General features: G+C 47.0%; 1 protein-coding gene and 1 pseudogene across 1 annotated transcript in view; one reads left to right on the plus strand and one right to left on the minus strand.

Moving 5' to 3' along the window:
- The window catches only part of LOC127197511 (killer cell lectin-like receptor subfamily B member 1B allele C), an 87,112-nt gene that overhangs the window by 22,036 nt on the left and 38,225 nt on the right, over positions 1-26,851 (minus strand). The window lies entirely within an intron of this gene.
- Positions 23,774-26,269, plus strand: LOC127196920 (mitochondrial import receptor subunit TOM20 homolog; annotated as a pseudogene).

Here is a 26,851-nt window from a genome sequence, read left to right on the forward strand (position 1 = left end):
ACACAACCTATGTGCCTCCTGTAAAACAATTGGGAGAACTGAGTGTTGTCCATATAACTTATCTTTTTGGTTTAGAGGTCTGGAATTTGTTTTGTGTTTCCTTTTTTAAAAGGATTGATTTATTTATTTACATACACAGTGTTTTGCCTGCAGGCCAGAAGAGGGCACCAGATCTCACTGCAGATGGCTGTGAGCCACCATGTGGTTGCTTAGAATTGAACTCAGGACCTGTGGAAAAGCACAGAGTGCTCTTAGCCTCTGAGCCATCTCTCCAGCCTAAGCTTGGAACTTCTAATTTTGTTGTTGTTGTTTTTTTGGGTTTGGTTTTTGTTGTTGTTGTTTGTTTGTCATCTCCCCCCCCCCCCAGTGTGTATCCCTGCCTGTCCTGAAACTCATTGTGTAGAGCAGGGTAGCCTCAAGTTCCCGGAGACCCACCTGCCTCTTGAGCACTAGGATTCAAGATGTGCTCGACCAATTTTTAACACCGATGACATCTTAAGAACTACTTTTCAAAGGCTGCATTGGTTCAATCGGGTTCTAACTACGTCACAATGCCAATTCACTTTTTCCCCTATCTACTTTATCGTAAGAACACAACACAGTATTTCTCTTTTAAAGTTTTAAAATTAGTTTTCATTGTATATGTATAGGTGTTTGCCTATATGCATGGGCACCGCCACGCCTGGGGCCTGGAAGGCCAGAAACGGTGTTGGGCTCCCTGGAAGCAGAGCTAGAGGGGACTGTGAGCTGCCATATGGGTCCTGGGAACTTAACCTGGGTCCTCTTACTGACTGAGTTCTCTCTCCAGCCCCCTCTCTTTTGGAATGTTAAGTGCACAGTGGATAACTGGGATAGACAGTTGCATCGTAGTAAGCAGGTCACTAGAGTCCACTGGGCCTGCTTGAGGTGCTAACGACTCGTTATTCTCCATGCACTCCCTATTACTGCCTTTTTTTGATGTTCACATGTGACTACTGAATATGCTTTCTGTGTGTGGAATCAGGCGGCATATTTCTGCTGTATGTCCCTTATTTATTTAGCACAAAGCCCTCCAGCTTCACCTGTTTCTGGAGTCACACACGTCTACCTTTCTAAAGGCTCACCACCACTCCTATGAGCATACCACACTTACCCGTTGGCAGGGATTTAGGCTGGCTGCACATCATGTAATGTCGTTTTGAGCAGTGCTTCAGTGAAGATGGAAGTGGCCATAACTCTTAAAGGCCTGGAATTTGATCATTTCATACAAGCGTTTAGAAGGCAGATTGCTAGATCTAACTGCAGTGCTATTTTAATTTTTTGAGGAATTTCCATTGTTTTCCTGGGGCTCCACTATTTAGCATTCCCACAATGCTCGGGGGCTCCAACTTCTCCCTCTTCTCTGTGATACTTGCATTCTTTTGCTTGGTTAATAGGCAGGAAGTGATTTCCCATGAGGCTTTGATTTATGCTTACTTCATGGTTATGTGTTCAGCATTCCCTCTTTAAAATACTTTGGCCATCTGTGTATCTTATTTTGCTGTAGTGCCTATTGAAGTCCCTTGCCCATTTCTATTCAGTTATTACATTTTTAAAAACTGTTAAATCAGTCATGAAATCTCCATGTATATTTTGGACATATATATAGCAGGGCAGAAGCCTGCCCAAGGGTCGAGGAAATGTCTAAGCCATTAATAGGATGTTGTCTGGTGCCCAGCTGCCCTCCATAGCCGATGGATGGCCAAGTCCAGGCCTCACAAAGTCTGTGGCACACAGATAGATGGAAATCCTGTACCTAACTTGACAAAGAAATATAAAGTTGAGGAGCTGGAGAGATAACTCAGAGGTTAAGAGCACTGGCTGCTCTTCCAAAGGTCCTGAGTTCAATTCCCACCAACCACATGGTGGCTCACAACCATCTATAATGAGACCTGGTGCCCTTTTCTGGCGCACAAGCATATGTGCAGGCAGAACACTGTATACATAATAAATGAATAAATCTTAAAAAGGCAGAAAATATAAAGTTGAGGATGAGGTGCACACTGAGCCACGGGTCCTTGAGGGAAGAGTCTACAGCTGAAGAACACTGATGGGAGGACCACTGGCCAAGAACCAGCAGTGTGCGCTCACTGCTTACACGCTCTGAGTTCTTTTCCCACCCTGACCTGGCCTCTCATCGTGTTCCATTTCTTTCTATCTCGTCCTTATCCCTTCCAGTCTTGGGCTCCTTTTTGCACGTCAGTTTTGGCTGTCCTGCAGTAGCTTTGTAGACCAGGCTGGCCTTGAACTCACAGCAATCCACCTGCCTGTGCCTCCTGAGTGCTGGGATTAAAGGCATGTATTACCACACCCGGCTCCCTTTTCCCAAGTTTTGCACAAGTGAAGCAGCGGGCAGCCATCCCCAAGACCAGAAATTACGGCTGCAAAGGTTTGGGACTAATTCAGTGTTTTGTTTTGTTTTGTTTTGTTTAACTCTGAATCAGGCAAATAGATCCTCATGGAACAAAGATGTGAACATGCCCAACAGAAATGTTTCCCAATGGTTCTTAAGTACTTCAGAGAAAGACTGGAAACCAGCAGTGGACTGCAGAAATGGTTCAGCCTTTAAAGGCTATGATCACAACCCCAGCTGTCTCTCAAGCTACCTTATTTTCCCCTTAACAGGCCATTCACACTTCCATAAAAAGAAAAATGACATCTTCTAAAAATAAAAATAAAGACTATTTTCATTTTTAATTTATTTGAAATTCAACTTTTAAGCCTAACCTGATTCTACTTACTTTTCTTTAGAAAATTAAGTTCATTACACTTAATCAATTTTAAGTCCAGCTTCAAACCAAAATCATTCCTAGGGGCGACGTATTTTGAAAACTACAAAGTACTTCACTTCTGTGTCTGGTCTGCACCATCCTTGTTCTGTGGGGTACAGGTCCTTGGTGTTCTTTACATCAGCTTTAGGTTTCAGACCAGTGTGAGACTACAGGAAATGTCCAGCCAAAGAGCTGCCCATTTCCCATGGGCCACCTGCCCCACATCCCACATAGGACCCATACCACCTGCTCCACAACCTACCTAGGGCCCCATCACCTGCCCAACATCCTACAAAGGACCCATACCAACTGCCCCACATCCTCCATGGGACCCACAAGTTTATCTTCTCTTGTTTCTTGCACTTCACTTGGCACAGAGACCTGGTTTTATCCTTATTTCATCCTGGTGCATTTCTTCAATCCTTGCTTCTCCCTTCCCCTCCATCCCCCCATGCTAGCTTCTCTCTCAAGCCACCAGGACATAGGCACTCCCAACACCTTTCTTTCTTTTTTTTTTTTCCCAAGTCCCTTGTGGTGAGCTGTCCCCTGCTATTCAACAAGCCCTCAGAGATCTCTTCCTCTCCAAGGCTCCTGTAACCATCCCAGGTTACAGTGCACATGTAGGGTGTGTGTGTGTGTGTGTGTGTGTGTGTGTAAGGGCAAGCCTTCCTGTCATGACACACACTGTGCTTATCCTGTTCCCTGGCCAAGTCCCCATGCATCAGGGTGATGGTTGATCTTTGGGCAGAACCTCTTTTTTTCCTGGGAGAGGTCAGGCCTTCTGGCTGCTTCCCTAAGGTCACAAGGGATGCTGTGGTGATGCATGCCACCAGCAGGACCCTGGCATCTCTGTTCTTCTGCTCCTCAGGGAGCTGGGTAGAAACAGCAGGGACTCGTGTAGCCTTGGAGTTTGCAGTCTTACTCAGCATGGACCGCACGTGGGCAACCAAACCTAACTGGCCTTTCTTTCTTAAGGCTGAAGAATGTGGTCTATTCACACAGCATTGTGTGTAACTGTCCCTGGGGGAGGCGACTTTGTCTGCCTCTATACCCTTTGGCTGTTGTGAATCCTGTCTCAATGACAACGGACCTTGTGTTCTCACCTTTCAGATATGCGCCCCGTGGCAGGCTGCAGGATCACTTGGTACTCTTTGTCTTTGGTTCATACATTCATTTAGTCCCTGACTGAATATTAAATAATCCATTTGTTTCTTTGGTTCTTTAAAAAATAGGCCCTACTGTCTTTCACAACAGCGTGGACATTTTGCACTCTCAACTAGCTTCCGGTTCACCAACAGGCTTGGCACATCTCTCTTTTCTCCCCTTTCCTTCCTGTCAGTCCTTCTGAACACCTGTTGCATCTATCAGTGAGGTCAAAAGTACTTTTGAGAGCCCAGTGTCAGGGGACATGCCTTAGGTGGATCGGTGAGTTTAATGCCAGCCAGGTATACAGAGGGAATTCCATGACAGCCAGGGCTACACAGAGAAATCCTGTCTTGAAAAAACAAGCAAGCAAGCAAGCAAGCAAGCAAACAGTACTTTCCACCTACCGGTACTTATAAGCAAGTACAATGCAGCCACCCACAGTCAGCCCCAGGGAGAACAAGATGAAATGACCCCTTGACTTCTCAGCCCACCGTGGTAAGTCAACAGGGGAGGAAGCTGTGCTCTAAGATGGAATCCTATGTGTGGGAACAAACTGGAGATAAGGACAGGACGAGACTGGTTTCACAGTCACTTTCCAGAGAGGCAGGAGCTTTTTAGAGGCCCCGGTGTCTCGAGGAAGTGTTTTGTCTGTGAATTCTTCCTGAGCTGGTGAAGGGAAGGAGTGGAGCGCTCAGGGATTCTGGCCTGGCTTGAAGGTGAAATGCCCCATAGGCTAATAATGTGCTTAAACACCTTGCCTACATCTCATGGGGCTGTCTGTGGAGGTCTGGGACCTGACTGCTTGCTGCAGCTGGGGGCTGAGCTTCATATTCCAGCCTCAGGCCCAGCTCTCTGCATTCTGGTTGGTGTCAGGCGATAAGCTGTTGCCGTACACCCCTGTCACCGCAGGCCAGTGCAATGCTCCTTCTGAGGTCCCTGGAACCATGATGGCCTGTCCTCTTTGACCTGTGAGCCAGAATGAATTCTCCCAGAAGTTCTCTCTGTCAGTCACGTGGATCACAGAGATAAGAAAATAATCAAGGCAGAGTGTTACTCCATGCATCGCTGGCACTGAATCCCTCTTCTTATCAACATCAGTGAGCTCAATGCCCCAGTAAAAAAGATACAGACTAACAGAATGCATGCAGAAACAGGTTCCATCCTTCAAGGGAACAGCATCGAGGATAGACACCACCTCAGAGTAAAGGGCTGGAAAAAGATAGTCCGAGCATGTACCTAAGAAGGAAACAGGTGTGGCCAATTTAATATCTAACAAAATATACTTCAAAACAAATGTAGCAGAGTATATAGGGGAGGACACTGCATACTCATCAAAGGAAAAATCCACAAAGATGACATTTCAATTCTTAACATCTAATCCTAAACACAAAGACACCCAAGTTTGTAAAAGAAATACTACTACAGCTAAAATGTATTGACTTTCACATATAAACCAAAGGACCTAATAGATATTTCAGAACATTTCACACAAACACAAAGAATATGCCTTCTTTTTATGCACCTAATGGAACTTTCCCCAAAATTATCCACATTTTCTGACACCAATTTTGACTCTGCCATGTTTTGCATGCTGATATGTCTCTATAGTAAAAAGGAGACAAACGGGGAGATTTTTTTTTCCTTGTGTCAAGGAAAGGAGGAAGCAAAGGAGGATTATGGGAAAGGAAGGAAGCTGTAGGATTCCAGGAGTCAGGACAGTCTCAAGGGGCTGATGGCCTAGAAATTATTTCCTTGCAGGGTAAAATGTCTTTAGTCCCAGCACTCAGGAAGCACAGGCAGGAGGATTGCTACACACTCCAGACTAGTGCAGTCCTCTGTGTGAGATCCAGGCCAGGCAGGAGGATACAGTGAGATTCTGTCAGAGAGAGAGAGAGAGAGAGAGAGAGAGAGAGAGAGAGAGAGAGAGAGAGAGAAAGAAGAAGAAGAAGAAGAAGAAGAAGAAGAAGGAGAAAGCATTTCCTTAAAGCCCCACTGGAAGGCTCTGGATTGGGACCCTCATGCCAGGAGTCGTCCCTGGTGGTCAGTTAGAAAAGCTACAGTCCAAGCACTCACCTCACAGCTGAGGTTTGGATGGCTAGACAAAGAGACCGGACACGGAAATGTTTATGATTTTTCATGGTGCTGTCTGCATTTTAGTGAGAAAGAAAGAAAAAAAACAGTCATGGAGCTGTGGACCTTGCTATGCCACTTGCCCAAGTGGCTGGATTGGATTTGGAAGTAAATGTTTTTATTGTCCTGAATTCATGAGAAACTGGACATTCAGGCAGACCTTCTGCATGGAACTAGAAGCCCATCTGGCTCTATTGGACAGCTGGACAGCCTGGAGAGGTCAAAGAAAGGACCAGGAGTTAGCTTGTCTATTTGTCTTTCCATTGAATGTTTACTGACTTAAGATAGGGAGCTTAAAACTGAAGCAGGAGGAAGGATCCCACCCTAGGCACTGGGGGACACGGAGGACATATTAGTGTGTGCCATTTGCTGAGGGTAACATTTCTAGCTGAGGCCTGAGGCATCCCAGAGACACTCTCTCACGTAGTGCTCATAGTCAACCTGCAAGGCCAGATGTGCAGTCGCCTGGGATAGCCGGTGGTCATGTGAGTCTTCTTTCAAGTTGGCAAGTGTTGCATACTGAAGGTGACTACTGTTAATAATTGCAAGGACATGCTTAACAAGGGACTTTTTTAGCCACAGAGAGATGGGTAGTCATCAATGTACTTTGGGTTATAGGTGTAAAATGCATCCACAGAGACCTGGGGTTACTATGACTCCAAAGTCAATGACCCTCAGTTATAAACCGCTACTACCTGGAGAGGGCGCTGTGACTCCAAAGTCAATGACCCTCAGTTATAAACCGCTACTACCTGGAGAGGGCGCTGTAATGGGAGGCGCTCAATGGTCATGTGAAACTGAGAGATACAAGTACTTGCTTTTGGTATTTTATGATGAAATTTCCTGAAGAACTACAAGGGGGCTTCTGATCACTGGATCGGCCTGTACAGAGAGTCATCAGAGCACCCATGGTTATGGAAAGAAAGAAATATAAGCCCCTAGGCTGGAGGTGTGATGTGGAGATAGGGCGTGTGTTTACATGCAAGAGCCAATCCCCAGCATTCCTACAAACGTCAATCTTTTCTGTGCTCTCCACTCATCGGCCATCATTTTCAAAACATTTACTTAGTATGACCTCACTCAAAATCTTTAACATGCAAAAAAAAAAAAAAAAATCTTTAACATGCTAGTGACATCAGGGGTAGATGTTGTCAGCTCCATCATCAATGTAAACTTTTCTCTTGCTGATAAAAAAAAAGCCCCACGTGTAGTGTACACAGAACTGCGGCTGGTCAGTGAGGACTCTGAAACCCAAGGAAGCCAGTGCAGAATCGCATGGGTAGGAGTTGTCAGTTTGCACAGCTGCACCTGTTCACAGAAACAGAGACTTCACAGGCCTTGGGAACCTCCCCTAAAGTCGTCTCGTCAAAGAGTACTGAGACCACTCTTGGGTGTGAGCATAGTTAGCCATTTTGAATGGATCCACTTCCCTGGAATGGTAAAACACAGACCCAGTCATGTCCATCATTAAAGCCCTTTCAGCACCACTTTGATACGTGTGTAAAATACTTCACAACAGAACTGGAAATCACCCTCAGTGAGGCCACTCATGACAGCGAGCACCAATCACATGCCTTGAACACACCTTACAGATTTCAACATGGTATATCACACCAGAAAGAGCCATTGGTTATTACAGGGAAACTGGAGGCTACAGCCACACCTCAGGAGCCACCAGGGCTGCCATAGCAATGACAGCAGTAGCCAGGTGCTGCGTCATAACCGGTATTGTTTGATGGGACCCTGAGCGCAGATCTACTGGCGTTTAGACCAAAATACACACACACACACACACACACACACACACACACACACAAAACCCGCTCCAAATGTAGATGGCCTTGTCATAGCTCCAGCCACTGAGGAGGAGCATGGACAGCTAGCAGAAGGCCTTTTTAAAGGCCCTCCAAACCCTGGTGTGCAGTCTCTCCACAAAGGCTCAGCTGTGTGACCCTCAGGCCGCATGCCTAGGCTATAACCTAGATGAAGGAAAACGAATGCTTTCTCACACTGACCTTCTTTCAGCCTGCAAACCCCAACTCCCACACTGATCTCAGGGTGGTTGTATACTGCCGGCTATGGATAACAGACAAGCTGAGACAGCCCTCCACTAGCACCAAGGGAATGCAGCCTTCAGAGTGGACTGGGCCTGAGTAGAGGGCCTCTAAACACTTGAAAAACATGCTGGTGACTACTACCTGGCCCTGGTCCTCTTGGACATTACTAAGCCATCCACCCCACTTGTACACAGATGAGGCCAGAGCCTTTTCCCAGGGGTTCCTCATGCAAACCCTGGGACCCTGGAAAAGACTGGTGGTATATCATCCAAGAAAATTGACCTGATCATAGCCAGAATGCCAAGAGGTATAAGGGCCATAGCTGCTGCTACCCTGCTGGTCAAAGAACTAACAATTTGACTTTAGGGCACAAGCTGTTTCTAACAATCCCCCATTCTGTTAGGGGTAGGGTCCTCCTGAGAGGGACACCCAAAAAATGAATGCCTAATGCCCATGTGACCCAAGACCAAGGCCTGCTTCTAGATCAACTCCACGTCCATTCAGTTCCACAAAATGTCAGCCCTCAACCCTGCCAGGCTCCTCCTGCCAGACAATGACCCTGCAGACCCTCCACATGAGTTATCTTGAGGTGACTGACCCAGCCCATTGGGCCTGATCTGACTGACTACCAATGGTGACACCAGATGAGGTGCTTTTCACAGAAGATAGCAGTTTCATGTAGGATAGGATCAGGCACGCAGAGGCAGTGGTGGTGACCCAAGATAAGTCTGTGTGGGCACAATCTTTAAGCCGGGGAATCTCGGCTCAATGAGCTGAGCCTTCCACTTTGAGTCAAGTGCTCTGCTGTGGAAAGGCAAGGCTATCACCATATACACCAACAGCTGATGTGCCTTAGTTACAGCCCACACCCATAGAGCTCCATACAGGGAAAGAGGATTGCTATCCCCAGCAGGAAAAGAAATAAACACACACACACATACACACACACACGTATGTATGTATGTATGTATATCCTGGATTCCCCAGAAGCTAGAGACAACAGAGCAGCCTACTTGGTCATCCAGCAGAAAGCCTAGAAACTACAACCAGCAGAGTGCCTCTAAGTCTTGGGAGCTCTGCTGGAGCCCAGCTTACCATCACCCAGAACACACCCTAGGTGAGACTGACTAGGTGAAACAAGAACTGGCCACACAGGATACACAGGGATGGTGGTCTCTGCCAGAGGACAGACCCATCCTTCTAGCAAGTTTGGAAAGGCAGATTGCAGATCTTAACCATGCCACTCACCCAGGGGTAAGGGGAAAACCGCTCTACTCCCCAAAGCCAGGTTATTATGTTCCAACGCTGGAAAGCTCGATTAAGGACACCACTTTTAGATGGGCTCCCTGTGCTCAGGTAAACCCCAAAGAAGGAAAGGAAGATCCCACTGGTTTGGGCTATAAATATTTCCTGGTGTTTGTAGACACCTTGTCAGGACAGGTGAATGAATACTTACCCACCCTGAAAGGAAAATGCTCCAAGGTTTGGACTAGCCCTAGCTTTGGGATCTGACAGTGGCCTAGACTTCACGGCCAAAGCATCTCAAGATCTGGCAAAGGTATTACATATTAATTGGAAACTGCACTGTGCTTAGAAGCCACAGAGCTCAGGTCAGGTAGAGAAGATGTGTAGAACTCTTAAGGAGACTTTGATCAAATTGGTCCTGGATCTTGGAACCTGGAGAAATTGTTCCAACCTCCTCCCTTTGCCCTGCTCAGAGACCTGATGTGCTCCTTGCTGGGAGGGGCTCACTACTTTTGAAGACCACTGCCCATGCTCCCCAAACTCTGAGCAACTCCCGGGGCAGAAATGTCTAACCACTCCCTCCTGAAGTCTTACAGCCTTGCAGAAAGCTCGCCCACTAGTTCCAGCAGGAGACTTAGTTTGGATAAGGAGGGTCCCTGCCTGGACCCTGGCCTGTCATCCCCACTACCAACTAGTTCAAAGTATCTGGTGTCATTCCTTGAAAAAGGCCACTGAGGATAATGACAGGTGGGCCTTGGTGACTTGGACCTTGGACTGGCCTCTTAGAGATAAAGCTGACCACAGTTTTTCTCACCCAGGATATACAATCCCTATTGGCCCCAAACATGAATATAGAAATTCAGAAAAGGCAGGGATGGGGAACTTTGTCTTTCAGGTGGACCTTTTCTCTCTTATGTACCTTCCTAAGTGGAACACTATGGGTCTAGGGGAGGGACGGGGTCAGTAAATCCAGCTGTGGAGAAGACTGGCTAGAAAAAGGCTTTCAGGGATTATTACAGTTTTATGTATGCACCCCTGCCCCCCCACCACCAGGGACAAAGTACCTGTTATCATGTCCCTAAATCACCTGGCTTGCTTGTACTAACATTGTGACTAAATGTGCCTCCTCTGACTAACTGGAAAGTGGCACCCCAAATCCATGTATACTGGTCTATGCATCTCCCAGCTATATTCCTATAACGGAGATGAGGAAAGAGCTTATTTTGGCCTTGACTCAATGTTAACAAAGGTCAAACGGGCTCCAATTCTAGTCCCAATCCTAGTAGGGGCAGGAACAGCCAGGGCAACTGCAATAGCTCCTCAGCTTTGATTGTTGGGAACCTAAGTTTCAGGGAACTCAGTTCTCAGATTGACCTAGACCCAGATCATTTGAAGAATTCTATTTCCAGGCTAGAGAGACACGCTGAGTCCTTTACAATGGTTGTCCTACAGAACTGAAGGAGGCTAGACCTCCTTTTTTGAAACAGAGGGGACTAGGAGAAAATTCCTACCAACCTATCTACCAGTGGTAATTAGGAAAAACCTAACCATGGTCAGAGAATACTTCAAAGAAAGGAAAGAAAGGAGATTTAGATCAGGTAATTGGTATCAGCCCGGTTACCTTTGATGACCTTTGATGACCTTTGATTCTTACTCTAATTGGGCTAATAGTGGAACCCTGCACCTCAGCTGCGTGGCCAACTAAGCTACTGGTCCCTAGCACCAACTATGCCACCCTAGAACAGGACGAGATTTGTCCCATGCCAATAGGACCAGTAGGGAAGGTGACAGGGCAAAACAGTGCAGAGGTTTCTCCATCTTGTATTCTTACTGAGGGCATTTCAGGTTTAGCTACAATGTGACCTCCTTGACAGAGAATCCTGTGGAAAGTTACCCAACTCTATTCTAAGAACCAAAAGTCAAGATGCCCCAGCTAACTCATCTGAGCTTCTGTTAAACTGCCTGCTTGTGCAGAAACAGCCCCCTTCACCATGCAGCTCACTGCTTCTATCACATTGCTTGCTTATGCGAAGTCCCCACTGCAGCTGCCAAGCAAGATGCCAGGACATGGTTTCTGCCTTCAAAAAGCCCAGCACTACACTTAGGACCTGAATATCCCAGTTTGCTCCAACTGGCTGGAGTAAAGACTTTGAATTGTCTATAAACCATGTCTCAGTGGTCATCTCTGGTGGGTTCCCCATAAAAATTTACTGTGTCAAGAACATGATCAAATGTCTCTACACTTTACTCCTGAGTGTTCATTTTTCAATTAAAGTGCCATTGTGCTTGCTTTCTTTTTCTTTTTTCTTTTTTTGGTTTTGTTTGTTTGTTTTTGTTTTTCGAGTCAGGGTTTCTCTGTATAGCCCTGGCTGTCCTGGACTCCCTTTGTAGACCAGGCTGGCCTTGAACTCACAGAGATCGGCCTGCCTCTGCCTCCCAAATGCTGGGATTAAAGGGGTGCACCACCACATCTGGCACCATTTTACTTTCTTAATTTAACATATTTTTTTGAGAATTTTACACTCGAGTATGCCATTTGAATTTTTATTCTTTATTAGGTGCATTTCAAATCAGGAGATAATTACTGAACCTTTAAAAAAGCATTTGCTGCCTAATCTTGCAATTGTTTGCACAATGTTTGAGTTTTAAAATACAAAATATTTTACTTTTTTTTTTTTGACCATGTGCCACACTGTACTGATGAGTCCCAAAAAGGACAAAGAACAAGGCGCAGGAAATTCTTCTGTTAGCTCTATCTTCCTAATTTTTTTTAGCTGATATACAGATTAAACCTTATCACTCATGCTATTGTCATATAAAATAAACCTTCTCACGCATGTCCCTGACACATAGATTAAACCTTCTCACAAATGCTAGACAAGCACTACAACACTGATCTGTATGACCAGCCCCTTTTGTGAATATTGCTTTGTAACTGGAGGGGCCAGGAAGCAATATTAATATTGAACCAAGGTATCAATATCAAATCACTATGTGTGTTCTGTAGCTGTTTGGCCCCTTGTAGGGTCCAGCTTGACTCAAAGCCAGCCAGCCTACGCTGAGGGTCCAGCTGTATCTAAAAATACCCTTGGAATGTACTTACCCCTCCTAGGTAGCCTGCTAAATTCTGCTTTTACAAAAAAGATATAAAAAGCACTTGTTCCTGCTTTCAGGGGTCGGCAGCTTGAAAGAGCTTGTCAGACCTCGATGCACATTGAGTCAATAAAATTCCTGTGTGTATTGCATCGACATCGGACTCTGGTTCTCTCTGGGGACTCCGGGTATAGACTAGAGATCTCTCTGGAGGTCTCAGTCTTACATAACAAGGTCTCTATGTAACTTCCAGGTGGTCACGAGGATAGCTGGGTACCAACATACAGGGCCAGCAACATGGCTCAGAAGGCAAAAGTGCCTGGCACCAAGCCCAATGACCTGAGTCCAACAACTAGATTCACACGGTAGAAGGAGCAAACCAGCCCCATGAAATTGTCCTTTGATGTCTGCTGTACACATACAGGCAAAACCAATGAACAAGAAGATGTAAAGTTCTAGTGGGCTGCACCTGTTTTGAGTCCGTGGTTTTGTTTTTAGATAAATACAAGCATAGCTCACTCAGGAAAACCCTTTCCTCAGTGTTCTTCCTCAACTTCATTGAGCCCTTTTTGCTTTGCAGTCCATCTTACTCCGGTAAACAAATAGGAAGGTCCTGTGTGTAATTCACTTCTGGGTTCTCAGAAAACAGCACAGCGTGTCAAACATAGGAGTGTTCAAATCATGTGTGTAAGAAAGGTTGTGTTCTGAGGACTGTGACTATGACAAGTCCCTATGGACTGTAGTCAACTAAATTCTTTACAAAGAAAATCTACAGTAGGGCCATGCTCCTTTTGGAGGGCTAAGGGTAAACCTCCTTGGCCTCATGGTCTCTAGAGGCAGCCTGTCTTCCATGGCAAGGACCCCTTCCTCCCTCTTAAGAGCCAACAGTGCAACATCTTTACGTTTTTCTCTGATGCCCTGTGTTCTCTATTGAGGAATCTCATGATTACCTACTTGGTTCAGAAAAATCTCTCCATCTCAAGGTTTTTACTAAAATCATATCTGAAAAGTCTTTTTGACAAGTAAGGTACTCTGTATACAGGATGGAGGGGGGGGTTAGGACAAATGTGTCTTTGGAAGCATCATTCTCTGTAGAGGAATTTCAATTCAGAGGAAGGCTGTTCTGGCAAGAGATCACATCCAATGACCTTCTAGGTCTGTGTGATCTGCTGGAACGCAAACACGCCTTTAGTTTCAGGAGACGGAGGCACGCAGATCTCTGAGTTCCAGTCAGTGCTACAGAGTCCGTTCAGCTGAATCACTGAGTGGAGAGGCAGTGCAGTGGAGTTGAGTTTGTGGCAGTTCTGTTGGTGGCAGTTTTTACCGGGACAGTTTTACAGAGACAGGTTACAGAGAGAACAAGTTAGACACAAATGAAGACAGAACAAGCCAGAGAATGAGAAGGAGCCAGAGACTAGAAACGATTGCTAGAGTTAGCTTGAGTAGAGCAATTCAGTCAGAAACTGAGAGAGAAGCCAGGTGGAATCAGTCAGCTTGGAGAGGAGTTTTGTTGAGCCAGAACAGCTGAGACGAACCAGCCAGCCAGAGCTCAGAAAGAGCTAGAAAGGGTGAGCTTATTCAGCAGTTAAGTCTCAGAGGCTGAAAACATTCTAGGCCTGGATTAGATTGCATGGAGGCTAGAGGTTTCCAGGACTAGGTCTAGGTTAACAGACGGGCTGTAAGCATCCAAGATGACAATTACTTCAGGAGAGTAAAAGTTACTTTTCCACTTCTCTACGCTAACTAGCAAGATTTGTGTTTGGGGTCATGTTTGTGTGTTGCCTCAGGGTGTGTGTGTGTGTGGGGTGTGTGTGGTCAGTTCCTCTCTGATGTCCCTAAGTGTTTACCAGAGAAGGCCAGTCGTACTGGATAGCCTCAGGCCCTAAAATTGCCCTGAGAAGAAGAAAAGAAGCACACAGCTCTGGGGTGACACAGTGTGTGACTTAGTGGGAACTTAGGACAGAAGCTGGTGCTGAGCATCAGCTGAGAGGAAGCTGGGAAGATGGTAAAGCTTGCACAGGGTAAAGAGAAAGGTAAGACCTCCCACAAGCCTGGAGCAGCAGCCTGCTACTCAAAAGCAACATAACCACACAATTCTGGGCAGCAGGCTTCAGTCATGCAGTTCCACCCACATCAGCCCTGTCAGTGAGCAGACACCCTGAATGTGTACCTGGGCCCTGCTACAGGTGTCTGGGGGAGAGATCCCTGAGGTCCCTATGCAATAGCGGGAGACGGAGCAGCACATGAGCTTAGGACGAGATAAAGTATATTGAGAGTACTTGCGCACTAGTGGCCTAATGGATGGTGGTGGTGGGGTGGGTGTTGTGAGATGTCAACAAATATTTTTAAAAGGGCAGGCAGAGGACAGCAAGAAGAGGAGGAAGAGGATAAGGAAGAATTGGGAGGAGGAGAAAGCGGGGTAGGAAAAGTGGTGACAGTTGGGTGGGTGACGGAAACAAGACCAGCAACAGCCAACCGCAGGGGAGGAAAGAGAACGCACCAAGCACCATGTGGATAAAAGAGGTCATGATGCTAAGTGAACGGGGCAGACACCAGAGCACAGGTCCCTGGGTCATATGCAGGGTGCGGAGCAGAGAGGGTGGGAATGCGGATCTTTTTGGCTGGGTGTTCGCTGTGAGCACCACCCTGTGAGCCCTGAAGTTGATGTCAAGGGCACCAGACAACAGAGAGATGGTGCAGAGCAGCCAGAGAACTGTGGCTCTGTGTCTTTGAGTGTCTGGATCATGTGTGGATTTGAAAATGGTTTGAATAAAGCCAGTTAATTGAAATTGATTGAACTGCTTAAAAACTGAGCTAAAAGAGATTGTCCATAAAACATAATTTCAACTTGAGAGGCGTCAATTCTTTCCTTTTGGCTTAGTTTTTCTTTATTTTCCTTTTTAAATGTCAATTTTTAAATTTGCGTGCCGCATAAGACAAAAAAGGTGGCTGGAGAGACAGCCGTGGGTGCTGGGAACCGAACTCTTATATTTTTGGTTGTGAGCCTAGCCTTTAACGGCTGAGCCATCTCTCCAGCCCACCGGCAGATGGGATTCTGGATCTGATGTAGGTAGGAGGCGTGGCCGAAGGCCGGTGACATTGCCTGTTTTTGTTTTCCTCCATTTCCTAAACTTCGGTAGGAAATACACACACACACACACACACACACACACACACACAAACACCGGAACTCTTTGCTGCGATCATGTATGGTCAGAGCGACCGCTACTCACTGCTATCCCAATACAGCACTAGCAAAATAGAACGTAAAGATCTACAGGATTGAGACCACGGATTGAAAAGAAAGGATCGGGTTAGGACAGGAATGTGGAGTAAGGGAGGGACGGGTATGTGCCCCTATGCATGCGCAAGAGCTTGTGATTTGCATTACCGCCTTTGGAGGAATTATTGAGAGCTGAGTGCAAGAGCCAGCGCGGCCAAGGGAGCGAGGGGCCGAGCTAGGAGGAGTGTGGGTCTCGGAATTGCGGCACGTTTACGGATCTTTGTAGTGATCTCTGTCTGTGGATTTGTTTTCGTGTTGAAGTTAGAAAAAAAAGAAAAAAAAGGAAAATAAAAAAGTTTCCCAGGAGAAGACAGCAAATTGAAAAATGTGTATCCCAGGCTGGCCTCGAACTCCAGATCCACCTGCCTCTGCCTCCCTCAGCAAATCCTTCCGGCCTGCGCCACCAGAGCCGGCAGTAGCGGACCGCGTTCCCATAATAGTTAACTGAGAGACGACTGACGTCACTGACCTCCCAAACGGAATGAAAACTGCGGGGAACGCCCCAAACCCCACTGTCAGCCTCAGCCCTGCTCTAGCCGCTCTTCCCCGATTTCACGCAAACTCCGGCCTCACGTCACCCATTCCTCCCCGCAGGGAACCGCAGCCTCAGGCACCTCGAGGGCTCTTCCCGACCCGCGCTCACTGCTGGTCACTCTGCAAAACACACTCCCGCACCGCCAGCCTGGCTGTCTGGGACCCTGCTATTCCCCCTGCTCCTGCTCTTGCTGTTCCTCTCCTGTGCTGCTGGGGACCTTGTGGCTCTGCTGGTGGACGCCAAAGTTCCTGTCACTTCTTTACTCCCTTATGGCCTCACCTCTCTCGCGCAGTCAGGAAGAGCTGTTTGCTTTCCCGCTGCTTCACGTTGGTGTTTGTTACTCTTACGCCGCGATGTCCAGATCAGGAGACCCCCCCCCAAAAAAGACCACTAGGACTGGATACGGATGCAAAATAAACAGGGTCTCTTTTTTCTTTTCTTTCTTTCTTTCTTTCTTTATTTATTTATTTATTTATTTATTTTTTAAATTTCAGACAGGTTTCTCTGTGTAGCCTTGGCTGTCTTGGACTCCCTTTGTAGACCAGGCTGGACTTGAATGCACAATGATCCGCCTGCCTCTGCCTCCGGAGTGCTGGGATTAAAGGCGTGTGCTATCGCCCCCGCCCTAACAGGATCTCTTATTTCTAGCTCAGAGCTGGGGTCACAGTCCTTCCTGATGCACCAGGATGGGAGAGTGATCCCGGAGCGTCAAGGGGAATGGGTTTATAGGAAAGACTGTAACTGGGGGTGGGGGTCACAAGGAAGTAAGGACAATACCATCAGCTGGGGTCGTGAGTCTCAGGAATGTAGACCTTCAGGCAGGTTGGGTCCAGGAGGCCGAATCTTCAAGGAAGTTGTTTTCTCTCAGAGGATCACCGGGCCTTAACTGTAACTAATTGTTCCCGTGCAGTTTCTGCAGAGTGTGGCAGGTGTCAATCCCAGAATGCAGGGGTAGGACACCTAGGGGACAAGTTCTCATAGAGACCATCATTAGTTGTAGAGTATAAATTACATATAGGATACGGCATTAACTTTGCCCCTACATTACCAGGATGAACTGGAAACTTCCAAGCTCCTTCATGCAGAACTAGCGGCCAGGTGTTTTTCTCTCTTTGTGTCTTCATTTCAGTCCTCATGAGGGTTAGTGATGTGTGCAAGCTTCCTCGCGCTCCCTGGCCATCTTTATGCTGTTGTGACCCTCAACCTTGATTGTTCCTTTGCTTGGATTAAGAAACAAACGCCTAAGATATTGGTAAAGCGTGTCACTGTGAGTGTCGGCGAGGACGTGTACAGTGAACGCATTAGACTGGGGGCTTTAAGGGATGAGTGAGTGAGTCCCTGGGCATATTCGACACATGATGGCATTTCGGGAGCTGAACACCAGTAAGAAATGGCGGCCTGATGGAGTCACAGGGAGCACTAAGCACCGTGGCACCCTGGACCTTCCGTGTGCACCCCTTTTATTTTCTTTGACCTAATAGTTCTCTCTTTCCTGTAATTCATGAATTTGTGCTCATGGTGTCTCCGAACCCCTGCATGTCTCTTTAAGATGTATACTTTTCTTTGTTTGAGAGTTCCAGCTTGAGATACCAAGAAGAACTAAAATTGGATTTCAGGGTAACTAGACAAAGGTTAAAAAAAAAAAAAAAAAGGCCTACAGGAGATAATCTGCCAGCTGCAAAGAAGCAGCTCCCACTAGAGATAGGGATGCCTAGTGACTGACCCAAAGAGTCCCACAGGACATAGAGTTCATAGGAGACCCAGTTTTACGGCCACATTCCTTCCTGCCCTGGGAACCTACCAAGCCCATGGGGAGAACAAAATAAGTTGAGCCATGGGTGGTCTTGGCGCCCTTTTCTGCTTAAGGGACATTGAGAGGATAAAAGGACCTCAGATCACGGCCTCGAAGTCGCCCCTGATACCTAGCATTTAGGGGATCGGTTGCGACCCAGCTTGGAACTGAATTAAAGATTCCTCTTGCATTTTACAGCGGTTTCTAGCACCTCACATAGCTGCAGGTATTTTCGTTAGAGGAAGGAAAAAAAAATGTGTAGCCCAAGCTGGCCTCGAACTCCAGATCCACCTGCCTCTGCCTCCTTCAGCAAATCCTTCCGGCCTGCGCCACCAGAACCGGCGAAGGTTGTGGTGTTCTGAAAGTAGTTAACTGAGAGCTTCAATGACGTCAGTTCGTTCGCAAACATCACGAGAGAGCTGTGGCGGGAAAACTGCAAACAACGCTCCAAACCCTACTGTCAACCTCAGCCTTGCTCAAACCGCTCTTCGCTGATCTCACGCAAACTCCACGCCTCAAGTCACCCACCCCTCCCCGCAGGGAACCGCAGCCTCACGCACCTCGAGGGCTCTTCCGACCCGCGCCCTCTGCTGGTCACTCTGCAAAACACACTCCCGCACCTCCAGGCCTGGCTACCTGCAATCTGCTATTCCCCATCCTGTAGCTCTTGCTTTAACCCTCCCGCGGTTTGCTTGAGCTCTGCCTGGGCCTTTGTCTTGGTAACCAGACACAACGCTCCTGGAGGAGGAACTGCAGATTAGATCTTTAGTGTGATGCTGAGGGAAGTGTGGTAAGGTCTCAGGGTGCTGGGGACCTTGTGGCTCTGCACAGTCAGGAAGAGCTGCTTGCTTTCCCGCTGGTTCACATTGGCCTGGTGGCACTAAGAGGAAGGGTAAGCAGACTACCAAGATGAGATTTGATAGATAGCCTATGACCCTACTGTGGGGGAGGAGGTCCCCTTGGTCATAGACTAGGGGAGGAAAATAGCGTGAAAGAGGGAGGGGGGAACGGGAAGATACCAGTGATGGGATAACAATTGAGATTTAATCTGAATAAATTACTTAAACTAAGAGAGAGGGAGGGAGGGAGAGAGACAGACAGAGAGAGAGAGAGAGAGAGAGAGAGAGAGAGAGAGAGAGAGAGAGAGAGAGAGAGAGAGAGAGAGAGAGAGAGAGAGAGAGAGCGCGAAAGCGCAGCCTGATTGGGTCACAGGGAGCACTAAAAGTACCGTTGCACCCTGGACCTTCCATGTGCACCCCTTTTATTTTCTTTGACCTGAGAGTCTTCTCTTTCCTGTAATTCATGAATTTGTGCTCATGGTGTCTCCAAATCCTTGCACATCTCTTTAAGGTGTATTCTTTTCTTTGTTTGAGAGTTCCAGCTGTGTCTTCAAGCCCTGAGGTTCTATCTACTTGTTCCATTGTGCTAGGGAGGCTTTCCATAGAGTCTGTACAGTGTGTGCTATGCTCCCCTGAGAGCCTGGGCCACCAAAACCAGAGTGCAGCCACAGGGTTGGGCAAAGCCCTTGCTTGTACAGACACCTGGCTACATGTCTTTAGCTTACCCAGCTTATATGAATTTAAGTTTACAAAAGGAAGTATACTAATATCACCATTGTACTGAGATCTATATTTTCTAAACCCAAGGTAACAGGTGTCTGTAAGGCAGCAGCAGTAGCCTCCTGCCTTTGAGACGTGGTAAGGAGAGGCACAAGTGCACATCCAGAAGAGAAGCAAAGGGAAGTTCGCATCCTGAGCTTGTGACCGAATAATAAGCAGTCAGTGCTGCATCAGCGTGTGAGAACTCTATTGATGAATAATAAAAGTTTATTTATCTGAAAACATCTTTTAAACCCTCTAATCTATTTAATTTGTGTTTATCAACCTTTAAATATTATGTCAGACCGTTACACATTTCCTACAACTTTTAAATGCTTTTGGAAGCTTCCTTTCCTAATTTGTATTTACCAAAGGTCAGGAAACGTTTATTAGGTTGTGAAAGGTTTTTAGTGCCTGTGTGTATTTCAGCACCTCACATAGCTGCAGGTATTTTCGTTAGAGGAAGGGGAAAAAATGTGTAGCCCAAGCTGTCCTGGAACTCGAGATCCACCTGCCTCTGCCTCCTTCAGCAAATCCTTCCGGCCTGCGCCACCAGAACCGGCGAGTAAACGCCGACTTCTGAAAGTAGTTAACTGAGCGCTGCAATGACGTCAGTCCGTTCCCAAACTTCGCGAGAGGGCTGTGACGGGAAAACTGCAAACAATGCTCCAAACCCTACTATCAACCTCAGCCTTGCTCAAACCGCTCTTCGCTGATCTCACGCAAACTCCACGCCTCAAGTCACCCACCCCTCCCCGCAGGGAACCGCAGCCTCACGCACCTCGAGGGCTCTTCCGACCCGCGCCCCCTGCTGGTCACTCTGCAAAACACACTTCCGCACCTCCAGGCCTGGCCGACTGCAATCTGCTATTCCCCATCCTGTTGCTCTTGCTTTAACCCTCCCGCGGTTTGCTTGAGCTGTGCCTGGGCCTTTGTCTAGGTAACCAGACACAACGCTCCAGGAGGAGGAACTGCAGATTAGATCTTTAGTGTGATGCTGAGGTGCAGGGACAGGGAAGTGTGGTAAAGTCTCAGGGTGCTGGTGACCGTGTGGCTCTGCTGGTGGACACCAAAGTTCCTGTCACTTCTTTACTCCCTTATGGCCTCACCTCTCTTGCACAGTCAGGAAGAGCTGCTTGCTTTCCCGCTGCTTCACGTTGGTGTTTGTTACCAGGATGAACTGGAAACTTCCAAGCTCCTTCCTGCAGAACCAGAAGACAGGTGTTTTCTCTCTGTGTGTCTTCATTTCAGTCCTCATGAGGGTTAGTGATGTGTGCAAGCTTTCTCGCGCTCCCTGGCCATCTTTATGCCGTTGTGACCCTTAAACTTGATTGTTCGTTTGCTTGGATTAAGAAACAAACGCCTAAGATATTATCAAAGCGTGTCACCATAGGTGTGGACAGTCCAGTGAACTTTATTAGATTGGGGGCATAAAGGAGGGGTTGGGTGAGTCCCTGGGCATATTCGACATATGATGGCATTTGGAGAGCTGAGCACCAGTAAGAGACGGCAGCGTTTTGTGTGGTAGAACATCTTTTGGGTATATGCCAAGGGGTGGAATAGCTGGGTCTTGAGGTACCACTAGTCCCAGGTTTCTGAAAAAGCACCGGATTGATGTCCAAAGTGGCTGTACAAGTTGGCAGTGCATGTTCATAGCAACCTTATTCATAACAGCAAGAATCTGGAAACAACCTAGATATCCCTCAACTGAACGATGCATAAAGAAACTGTGTTACATTCACACAGTGAAATACTACTCAGCTATTAAAAACAAGGAAATCCTGAAAATTGCAGGCAAATGGATGGAACTAGAAATGATCATCCTGAGTGAGTTAATCCAGACCCAGAAAGATGCACATGGTATATACTCACTTATAATTGGATACTAGCCCAACAGAGATGTCCCCTGAAAGTCTTCAATTAGCAGGAGATGGGGCTAGATACTGGGACTTCCTATTGGGACTCCAGGTGACAGAGGTGAGGGAGAATGGGGAAATAGAAGGATCCAGTTGGTCCTAGAAATCTACAAGAAGAACGTCATGACAGGCAGATCTGGACCCAGGGCGGTTTGCGCGAACTACGGTCCCAACCAAGGACAATGTGTGCAGTAAACCTAGAACCCCTATGCAGATCTAGCCAATGGACACCACATTACCCACATTTGTGTGGAGAGTGGTGACGGATTCTGACGTGAACTCTGGTACCCCCTATTTGACCACTTCTCCTTGGTGGGGAGGCCTGGTGGCACTCAGAGGAAGGTAAGCAGGCTACCAAGATGAGACTTGATAGATAGCCTATGACCATATAGTGGGGGAGGAGGTCCCCTTGGTAATGGACCTAGAGGAGGGGAGTAGGGTGAAAGAGGGAGGGGGGAACGGGAAGATACCTGTGATGGGATAACAACTGAGATGTAATCTGAACAAATTACTTAAACTAAGAGGGATGGGGGGAGAGCACAGCCTGGTGGAGTCACACAGAGCACTAAGCACCGTTGCACCCTGGACCTTCCGTGTACACCCCTCTTATTTTCTTTGACCTGAGAGTCTTCTCTTTCCTGTAATTCATGAATTTGTGCTCATGGTGTCTCCAAATCCTTGCACATCTCTTTAAGGTGTATTCTTTTCTTTGTTTGAGAGTTCCAGCTGTGTCTTCAAGCCCTGAGGTTCTATCTACTTGTTCCATTGTCCTAGGGAGGCTTTCCATAGAGTCTGTACAGTGTGTGCTATGCTCCCCTGAGAGCCTGGGCCACCAAAACCAGAGTGCAGCCACAGGGTTGGGCAAAGCCCTTGCTTGTACAGACACCTGGCTACATGTCTTTAGCTTACCCAGCTTATATGAATTTAAGTTTACAGAAGGAAGTATACTAGTATCACCATTGTACTGAGATCTATATTTTCCAAACCCAAGGTAACAGGTGTCTGTAAGGCAGCAGCAGTAGACTCCTTCCTGCCTTTGAGACGTGGTAAGGAGAGGCACAAGTGCACATCCAGAAGAGAAGCAAAGGGAAGTTCGCATCCTGAGCTTGTGACCGAATAATACGCAGTCAGTGCTGCATCAGCGTATCAGAACTCTATTGATGAATATTAACAGTTTATTTATCTGAAAACATCTTTTTAGACCCTCTAATCTATTTAATTTTTATTCATCAGCCTTTAAATATTATGTCAGACCGTTACACATTTCCTACAACTTTTAAATGCTTTTGGAAGCTTCCTTTCCTAACTTGTATTTACCAACGGTCAGGAAACGTTTTTTAGGTTGTGAAAGGTTCTTAGTGCTTGTGTGTATTTCAGCCGCTCACATAGCTGCAGGTATTTTCGTTAGAGGAAGAAAAAAAGTGTAGCCCAAGCTGTCCTGGAACTCGAGATCCACCTGCCTCTGCCTCCTTCAGCAAATCCTTCCGGCCTGCGCCACCAGAACCGGCGAGTAAATTCTGACTTCTGAAAGTAGTTAACTGAGCGCTGCAATGACGTCAGTCCGTTCCCAAACATCGCGAGAGGGCTGTGACGGGAAAACTTCAAACAACGCTCCAAACCCCACTATCAACCTCAGCCTTGCTCAAACCGCTCTTCGCTGATCTCACGCAAACTCCACGCCTCAAGTCACCCACCCCTCCCCGCAGGGAACCGCAGCCTCACGCACCTCGAGGGCTCTTCCGACCCGCGCCCCCTGCTGGTCACTCTGCAAAACACACTCCCGCACCTCCAGGCCTGGCTGCCTGCAATCTGCTATTCCCCATCCTGTTGCTCTTGCTTTAACCCTCCCGCGGTTTGCTTGAGCGGTGCCTGGGCCTTTGTCTAGGTAACCAGACACAACGCTCCAGGAGGAGGAACTGCAGATTAGATCTTTAGTGTGATGCTGAGGGAAGTGTGGTAAGGTCTCAGGGTGCTGGGGACCTTGTGGCTCTGCTGCTGGACGCCAAAGTTCCTGTCACTTCTTTACTCCCTTATGGCCTCACCTCTCTTGCACAGTCAGGAAGAGCTGTTTGCTTTCCCGCTGGTTCGCGTTGGAGTTTGTTAGCAGGATGAACTGTAAACTTCCAAGCTCCTTCATGCAGAACTAGAAGACAGGTGTTTTCTCTCTGTGTATCTTCATTTCAATCCTCATGAGGGTTAGTGATGTGTGCAAGCTTTCTCGCGCTCCCTGGCCATCTTTACGCTGTGGTGACCCTTAACATTGATTGTTCGTTTGCTTGGATTAAGAGACAAATGCCTAAGTTATTAGCAAAGCATGTCACTGTGAGTGTCTGCGAGGACATGTCCAGTGAACTTATTAGACTGGGGGCTTTAAGGGATGAGTGAGTGAGTGCCTGGACATATTCAACACATGATGGCATCTGGAGAGCTGAATTGATAGAATGAGAGGCCTAAAAGATTTTTAAACATTGGCTAAACCCTGATATAAGACAGGCAATTAGCTGGCCCCAGGGAGTAACAGGGGAGTGCATGAGCTAACAAGATACTGTTCCCTACCAGGCCACCACCAATGGCCTCGGCACCTACCTAAGGGTCGCCAAGTTCTTTGAAGAAAGAGACATAAAAGGTAGGAAAAGGTGATTTGAAAAGTAAAGGAGATTCAAGCTCACGGCGGCAGTTAAAAAATAAAATAAAAAGCCACCAGAGATAGCATTATCTGAAGGCAACTGACCTGCCCCTCCCCCCACCTTCCACTTCGACACTTCCTGAGCAAAATGGTGAATGAACAAAGAGAGTTAATCCATGGATTGTCTTGGTGCCTTTTTGTAGCCCTTTGTATATTAGGCCCCCTTATGTTAAGTAGGTTTCCGTCTTGCTTATGGAGCCCTGGGAGGTAAAGAACCTATACAAAGTTCTCAGGCCAACAGCTGGGGTCGCTTCCCGATACTGTGGGTGCTAAACTCAGGCTGTCTGAGTCTATCCCGGGAAGCCCAGTTGAGAGACAGAGCCCAGATTCGATGCAAAAGCAAAGGAATTTATTAATCCGATGTGTGGGCATCCACCAAACTCCGGGGAGATGGAAAGACCCCGTCCTACAGAAACTCAGGGTTTAAATATCTTCTACAAAAAGTCAAACTCAGTGACAACAGTTAGTTAAAGAGTGCTAGGCTACCAATAGGGAGTCTAGGGTGGTAAATTCTAAGTAGGGTGAGATAAGAGCAGTAAATTCCAGGCGCAAGGTTGAGATGGGGGCTAGAGAGAATCTTTAACTTGTTCTCCTTAGTTTGCTACAGCTTTGCTTGCGCTCGTTATGGGCTGCCTGCAGCTTGCTTGGCTGACAATGCTATCCTCATGGGAGCTGAGTCCAAGCCACCTGTAGTTTTATATTTTCTCACTTAAAAACTCCATTTCCTTAGCTAATAATGAAACACTATTTCCTTTGCAATACTGACACTGCTGAGTTCAGGCCATAATAGTGAAACACTATTTCCTTTAACTAATAATGACACTGCTGAGTGCAGGCCCTCTAGAATCTTATATAACATGAAAGATTCCTCTTGTTTTTAGAGCGGTTTCAAGTTTTTTTCTGGTTCTTTTTGGGGATGTCAAGATCTGAGAGATGGCGGCCTGATGGAGTCAGTAGTTCACAGAGAGCACTAAGAGCACCTTTCCACCCGGAACCTTCTCTGTGTACCCTATTTATTTATTTGACCTGAGAGTCATCTCTTTCCTGTAAGTCATGAATTTGTGCTCATGGTGTCTCCAAATCCCTGCACGTCTCTTTTAAGATGTATCCTTTTCTTTGTTTCAAAGTTCCAGCTGCTCCACTGTGTCTTCAAGCCCTGACGTGCTATCTACTTGTTACATTGTCCTAAGGAGGCTTTCCATAGAGTCTGTACAGTGTGTGGTAGGCTCCGCTGAGAGCCTGGGCCACCAAAGCCAGAGTGCAGCCACAGGGTTGGGCAAAGCCCTTGCTTGTACAGACACCTGGCTACATGTCTTTAGCTTACTTAGCTCATGTGAATTTGAGTTTACCAAAGGAAGTGTACTAGGCGAGCAGCTGGCCTGCTCCGGTCGGTCAGAGCTAACTGCTGCTTGGCAGGCCCCCCGCGGACCGGCACACGCCCCAGCCGAGCCTAGATAGATAGTGGGCCGGAACAGTGCCATGGCCGCGGGCGTGTGCGGTGCCCTCTTCATCATCCGGCACTGCATCTACTTCGATCGCAAAAGGCGGAGTGATCTCAACATCAAGAACAGGCTTCGAGAACGAAGAAAGAAACTGAAGCTTGGTAAGGAGCGACCTGGGCTTTCCAAGTGACCTGACTTGGATGCTGAAGTGGTTCAGAAATTCTTCCCTGAGGAGGTACAGTTTGGTGAAGAATTACCACCTCAAGGTAATTACTACGAGAATTACACCTCAAGGTAATTACTTGAATTACACCTCAAGGTAATTACTACGAGAAAGGTGTAGACCCCCTGACAAATGCATCTGCTGTGTGTGGGCAGCTTCAGCAGCTGCGCCAAGTGTTGCTTACAGCTGACCCTTCCACCTCCAGTGTCCCGGATGCTTCTGACCAAGCTTCCAACCATTAGTCAGAGAATTGTATGTGCTCAGAGCTTGGCCGAAGATGATGCGGAGTGAGCCAGATACCAACATCATAAATATTCCGTAAAACGACTTAACAGCTGGGAAGCTGATCCGAGCTGGGGGAATAAGGGCAAATACGCTTGTTAAGAACTGTCCTACACTGAAGTCTACCAAAGCGAATGAGCATTTTGAGTACATCCATTGTCTGTTCTATTAATTTTTTTCCAGTGAAACGTATTTTGATACAGCCTTTCATTTTATAAATACAGTGGGTTAGCCGAAATATCATGGATTTCCTTTGTTTCTAAGACACACAATTCAAATGTAAACACAATAGAACATTAATTAGGTAGAAACTCCTGGTGATAGGTTTTAAAACACTGGAAAAGAGTTTGAAGGATGGCTGAGTAATGCACATTTTAAAAACCTAGTACATTTTACTGTAAGTCATAATATAAGATAAACCTGTTTGTGAAAATTGAGCATTAAAATCCTGCAGAGACCGTTAAAAAAAAAAAGGAAGTATACTAATATCACTATTGTACTGAGATCTATATTTTCTAAACCCAAGCTAACAGGTGTCTGTAAGGCAGCAGCAGTAGACTCCTGCCTTTGAGACGTGGTAAGGAGAGGCACAAGAGCACATCCAGAAGAGAAGCAAAAGGAAGTTCCCATCCTG

This window comes from Acomys russatus, chromosome 13 (assembly GCF_903995435.1).
Source record: "Acomys russatus chromosome 13, mAcoRus1.1, whole genome shotgun sequence".
NCBI lineage: Eukaryota > Metazoa > Chordata > Mammalia > Rodentia > Muridae > Acomys > Acomys russatus.